The sequence below is a fragment of the Pristiophorus japonicus genome, chromosome 4 (assembly GCF_044704955.1).
Source record: "Pristiophorus japonicus isolate sPriJap1 chromosome 4, sPriJap1.hap1, whole genome shotgun sequence".
Lineage (NCBI taxonomy): Eukaryota > Metazoa > Chordata > Chondrichthyes > Pristiophoridae > Pristiophorus > Pristiophorus japonicus.
This window is the reverse complement of record NC_091980.1, coordinates 56,639,153-56,646,060: the sequence shown is the minus strand read 5'-3', so window position 1 is coordinate 56,646,060 and position 6,908 is coordinate 56,639,153.

The following is a 6,908-nucleotide window of genomic DNA, read 5'->3' as shown; positions in this document are numbered from 1 at the left end:
GACCTGCACAGTACCCACCCAGGCATAGTCATGATGAAGGCTATCGCCAGGTCGCATGTTTGGTGGCCCGGCATTGACTCAGATTTGGAGTCATGCGTACGCCAATGTAACACTTGCTCACAGTTGAGCAATGCACCAAGGGAGGTTCCACTGAGTCTGTGGTCATGGCATACTAGACCGTGATCCAGCATCCACGTAGATTTTGCTGGCCCCTTTCTAGGAATGATGTTCTTAGTAGTAGTGGACGCTTACTCTAAATGGTTTGAATGTGTAATCATGTCATCCTGCCACTATTGAAAACTTCCGGGCCATGTTCGCCACCCATGGCTTGCCCGACATCCTTGTCAGTGACATTGGACCGTGTTTCACCAGCTCGGAATTCAACGAGTTTATGACCCACAATGGCATTAAGCATGTCAGGTCTGCCCCGTTTAAGCCCGCATCCAATGGTCAAGCGGAATGGGCAGTCCAAACTATCAAGCAGAGCTTGCAATGCATGACGGACGGCTCCCTGCTGACGTGTTTATCTCAGATTCCGCTCAGCTACCAGGCACGATCCCACTTGCTTACCAGGGTTCCTCCGGTGGAATTGTTAATGAAGAGAGCACTCAAACCCAGGCTCTCCTTAGTCCATCCGGATCTTAATGATCATGTGGAAATCCGGCATCACCGTCAAAACATGTACCATGATCGCCCGGCTGTATCGCGTGACATTGATGTAAACAACCCTGTGTTTGTCCTTAATTACAGTCATGGTCCCAAATGGGTTGCTGGCACTGTCTTGGCCAAGGAGGGGAATAGAGTGTTTATTGTCAAACTATGTAATGGACAAACATGCAGAAAGCATTTGGATCAGACCAAACTGCGATTCACTGACAACCAGAAACAACTTGAAGAGGACATCACCATCATCAATCCACCAATGCACAGCCAACCAGCAATCGACCTCACCGTCAATCAAGAGGATGAACCCGCCATGCCCAACAGTCCGGTCAGACCAGCCACGCTGCAGTGCAGCAATGGCCCGACCAACTCACCCATGCCAGGGTTCGAACTCAGGCGTTCCTCCAGGCAGCGAAGGGCCCGGACTGCCTCAACTTGTAAATAACTTGTATCAAAGATTTTGGGGTGGCGGGGGCGGCGGAGTGATGTTATGTATGTAAACATTATAACTGTGTAAGACTTGCCACCAGAGGGCGTACCTATTGGAGACCCAAGGGTCACCTGCACACCTCATGCAAGCGAGTATAAAAGGTTGTCGGCCATGCTGCTTTGGCAATCTGGAGCTTTATTAAAGAGACTAAGGTCACATCAGTTTAACCTTACAGTACTCAGTCTTGTGGAGTTATTCTTAACATAACAAGAAATATACCTCCCCCATTCTAATTTTAATTCATATTCCTGCCTATAAAATAAAGACCAAAGAGATGTTTGTCTAATTGCAATGCATTTATTAGAGGGAAATGTTCGGCATGAATATGAGGGGGCTTGACAAGGTGGATGCAGAGAGGATGTTTCCACTGATAGGGAAGACTAGAACTAGAGGGCATAATCTTAGAATAAGGGACCGCCCATTAAAAACTGAGATGAGGAGACATTTATTCTCTCAGAGGGTTGTGGATCTGTGGAATTTGCTGCCTCGGAGAGCTTTGGAAGCTGGGACATTGAATAAATTTAAGACTGAAATAGACAGTTTCTTAAACGATAAGGGAATAAGGGGTTATGGAGAGTGGGCAGGGAAGTGGACCTGAGTCCATGATTGGATCAGCCATGATCATAGTAAATGGCGGAGCAGGCTCGAGGGGTCGTATGGCCTACTCCAGCTCCTATTTCTTACGTTCTTATGTTCTTATGAAATAATTTGGATATTTAAATCACCTTAGACCTGTGAACATTTGAAAAACTGCACATTTCCGGTGCAGATAAGTTTTCACAAAGGGCCCCTGCAGCTACCCTCCATAAAGATTCTCTCCTTCAAAGACATTGGTCTAGAATTTCCATGCGGTAATCTGCTGGAGCATATGGAAATTAGAATTAAGCCTTTAAAAAGCCATTTGTAGCTGAAGATAGCAGCAGCGGGTAAATAAGTAACAGTGCTTGTCTCATTCATTGACAGTCAACTCGCTTGACAGCATGTCGCATTACTGTTTTTGTGTCACTTTTCAAAAATATTTACCATGGAAGTAGTTGGCAGATGCAGTCAAACATAGATCATGGATTAAAAATGACTATTTACATGAATTATGTAGAAATTCGGGGCCATTGTGAAGTAGTCTGCAGCATATCTAAATATATATGTTCTTTGCAAAGGAGAAACATGCACACAACCAGAGGCAAAGGATTACCACACATGGAGAAATGGCTAGCATCAGGCTCCTAAGTAGACATTGGGAGGAATCTCTGAAAAACCGTATCAACTGAAAAAATCCCCTGGACTTGGTGGCCTACAGCCTAGGGTTCTCAAAGCGATGGCTGCAAAGATAGTGGATGCATTGGTTGTGATCTTCCAAAATTCCCTAGATTCTAGAATGGTCCCAGCAGGTTGGAAGGTGTAATATATACAGCTCCACCCAGTGAACTACTGTGGCACTGCAGCCAGTGCTGTTTACAACAATAAACAGTTCAGCTCACCTGACAAGGGTTCCTGAAATTATCAGCCATCTTAAAGCCTGCGTGTTTGTAAGGTCGTACTGAAAACATAACAGAAGGTAACAAATGTAACCCCGCCATGCATGAAAGGAGGGAGAGAGAAAACAGGGAACTACAGATTATATACCCTGACAGCAGTTGATGGGAAAATGCTGGAATAAATTATTAAGGAAGTGGCAACAAGGCACTTAAAAAATCATAATATAATTAGGCAGAGTCAACATGGTTTTATGAAAGAGAAATAGTGTTTAGCAAATTTCTTAGAGTTGTTTGAGGATGTAACGAGCAGGGTAGATAAAGATGAACTAGTGGATGTAGTATATTTGGATTTCCAAAAGGCATTCGATAAGGTGCCACATAAAAAGTTGTTACCCAAGATAAGGGCTTATCGGGTTGGGGGGTAATATATTAGCACGGATAGAGGATTGGTTAATTGACAGAAAACAGAGAGTAGGAATAAACTGGTCATTTTCCGGTTAGCAGGCTGTAACTAGTGGGGTGCCGCAAGGATCAATGCTTGGGCCTCAGCTATTTACAATCTATATTAATTACTTAGATTAAAGGACCGAGTGTAATGTATCCAAGTTTGCTGACGATACAAAGCTAGGTGGGAAAGTAAGCTGTGAGGAGGACACAAAGTGCCTGCAAAGGGATATAGACAGGTTAAGTGAGTGGGCTATAAGGTGGCTGATGGAGTATAATGTGGTGAAATATGGGTTTACTCACTTTGGTAGGAAGTATAGAAAAACAAAATATTTTTTAAATGGTGAGAAACTATTAAATGTTGGTGTTCAGAGAGATTTGGGTGTCCTTGTGCAAGAAATACAGAAAGCTAGCATGCTGATACAGCAAGCAATTAGGAAGGCAAATGGTAGGGTCTCCTTTATTGCAAGGGGGTTGGAGTACAAGAGTAAGGAAGTCTTGCTACAATTGCACAGGGCTTTGGTGAGACCACACCTGGAGTATTGTGCACAGTTTTTGTCATGTATCCTACATGGTTACTGCTGGTACTATTACAAAGTGTGCCACCAGAGGGCACCGCAGTGGGAGACTTGTAGGTTATCTGTACAGGTGTGCCAGGCCGAGTATAAAAGGCAGGCCACCAGGTGTGATCCTCACTCTGGAGTTATCAATAAAGGACTAAGGTCACTACAGTTCGAGAACAACACATTGTCACGTGGAGTCATTATCAGAGCATCTAAAGACATAACAATTGGCGACAAGATTATGGACCTTCATGCGAAAATGGCTACCCTTGGTCCATTGCAGCAGTTCGCCGATGGTGATGATTGGGACGCCTTTGTGGAGAGGCTAGACAGCAAACGACCTGGCAGGCAACAATCCGGCCACACTGGCTGATAAGCGCAGAGCTACCCTGCTAACCAGTTGTGGGCCCACTGTCTATGGCCGCGTCAGGGATTTGCTGGCACCAGCGAAGACAACGACCAAGACATACGAGGAGCTTGTAACGCTGATCCAAGAACAACTCAAGCCCACAGCCAGAATCAGCCATGAGGGCCTTCTTCATAAGCTACTGTCTGCGGATACCACAGTCACACTGCAGAAGGTAATTTCCGTGAGCCAGGCATTCATGACCTCGACCTGCGGCTCTAGGCAGATGACTCATCCTCAGGACTCAAACCCGTCAAGTACTGTGCACAGAGTGGCGCCTTTTAGAGGCTGGACTGTAGAAAGTGAACCTTCTCAGGGAAGAGAGAACAGGCACCCGAGCCCCTTAACTCAGAGTCTGCCGAGGGGGGCTAACCGTAGCTCCATGCTGGTGTTGCAGAGGGGATCACAGGGCTCACCAATGCCACTTTAAAGACTATGTGTGTAAAGGCTGCAGCACAAAGGGTCACCTCCAGCGAATGTGTAAAAGAAATATGACTCACTGTGCTGATGAAAAGTCTGCAGATGGCCATGAATCCAGCACGGATTATGAAACGATAGTCAAAGAGGCAGCTCAGCCCCACGATGAAGTATATGGCTCCTTTACCTGCACCACCGAGTGTTCCCTGTTAATGATGGAAGTTGAGATCAATGGCGTTCCAGTCTTCATGGAAGTGGACACGGGGGCGAGCCAGTCAGTAATGTATCAAGAAGCCTTTGAGAGACTATGGGACAATCAAGCTGAATGACCAAAGTTGATCCCGGTTCAGGCAAAGCTGCACACCTACACCGATGAACTTATCCCAGTCGTTGATAGTGCGGATGTAAAGGTACTCCATGATGGCGCGGTGCACGTTACCTCTGTGGATTGTTGCAGGTGATGGACCAACGCTACTCGGAAGAAGGTGGATGGAGAAGATCCATTGGAGTTGGAAAGATTTTATCCCTCCAGCGATCGATGTCCTCCGCACTCAGAGGCAAAGCAAGCCCTCACCTGAGGTTGGATCCGGCACCTGAGAGCAGACCAGCACAGCACCCGAGGCACAGACCGCTCAGAACGACGGTGTGGTGATGATCCAGCTGAGACCACTCGAACTCACCTTCCAGGCTCCAGTGGCAGGACTCCAGAGGAAGAAAGTCGGATCCAAGCTTCGGTGGCAGAATCCGAAGAGAAGAGGATCACCACAGTCGACATCGTGGATGGAGGAAAGATGGCCCCCGAATCACGAGGTGATAGGTTAAAGAAAAAGATGGTGGCGGCCAGACCACGAGGTGCAGCGCTGATGGAGCAACATGTGGCACCAAACGGAGAGGAGGATTGGAGTAAAAATAGCAAGGCTCTCTTAAAGGAGGCCTGCAACCCACCACATTTATAGGGACAGTTCCACATTCTCAATCAATGTAAGAGCAACTGTGAGTTGGATGTAAAATGTGTAATTGATGAACAGAGTTGTGTACATGCAATAAGCAAAGAAAAGTCACGCGATCGCGATCGGAGCTACAGGTTATTTACCATGAGTAATGAAACGTTGTGCGATGTAGGATTTCAACAGTCAATGCAGCGGGCAATCACCCATCGGGAGCACAAAGGTCCAGTGAGTTACCCAATGTAGTAGCCTGCGTCCCTGGGACCAGAGTTATGCACCATGGAGTGTGGCCACAAGCAGCCAATACATACAGGCTGCAGAGCAAACGATCTCAGGAGGGCAACGGCACCGGTATTGATACCCTGCCCCTGATTGGCTCCACCTCTCAGGCATACTATGGCACCAACCACCACCAGCCTGAAAGAGCAAACCACGCTAAGGCGGAGCCCCCAGACCCTATCGACACCAAGGCTACACCCAGGAACGAAGGGTCACCTGTAACGGTTCTCCCAATTGGGACTGGGACCAGCCAGGATCCCAAACCAAATAACGCCCAGGCAAGCGAGTCAGCAGTTCCCTGGGAACTGCCAGACGACAGCTCCTCAAGGAGCAACAGCGACCTGGGCTGCAAAGAAAGGACAGGGAGTTCACAGGCATCTGTGAACCTGCCTGACGCTAGGAGCAATGGCAAAGGCCCCGAGTACAGGCAACATGAGCCAACCGGGTTCCCACTGCCAGCACTGGGCACCGCGTCGCCAGCAGACTACCTGGACACCATCCAGCAGTTCTGGTACTGGTTTGTCCTCACGCACCGGTGCTGACACCAGTACTGACTCCAAATATGTATCAAACATAGAAATATATAAACATAGAAAGTAGGTGCAGAAGTAGGCCATTCGGCCCTTCGAGCCTGCACCACCATTCAATATGATCATGGCTGATCAAGCAATTTCAGTACCCCATTCCTACTTTCTCTCCATACCCCTTGATCCCTTTAGCCGTAAGGGCCATATCTAACTCCCTTTTGAATATATCTAACAAACTGGCCTCAACAACTTTCTGTGGTAGAGAATTCCACATGTTCACAATTCACTGAGTGAAGAAGTTTCTCCTCATCTCGGTCCTAAATGGCTTACCCCTTGTCCTTAGACTATGACCCCTGGTTCTGGACTTCCCCAACATCAGGAACATTCTTCCTGCATCTAACCTGTCCAATCCCTTCAGAATTTGATATGTTTCGACGAGATTCCCTCTCATTTTTGTAAATTCCAGTGAATATAAGCCTAGTCGATCCAGTCTTTCTTCATATGTCAGTCCTGCCATCCCGGGAATCAGTCTGGTGAACCTTCACTGCATTCCCTCAATAGCAAGAATGTCCTTCCTCAGATTAGGAGACCAAAACTGCACACAATACTCAAGGTGTGGTCTCACCAAGGCCCTGTACAACTGCAGTAACACCTCCCTGCTCCTATACTCAAATCCCCTCGCTATGAAGGCCAGCAT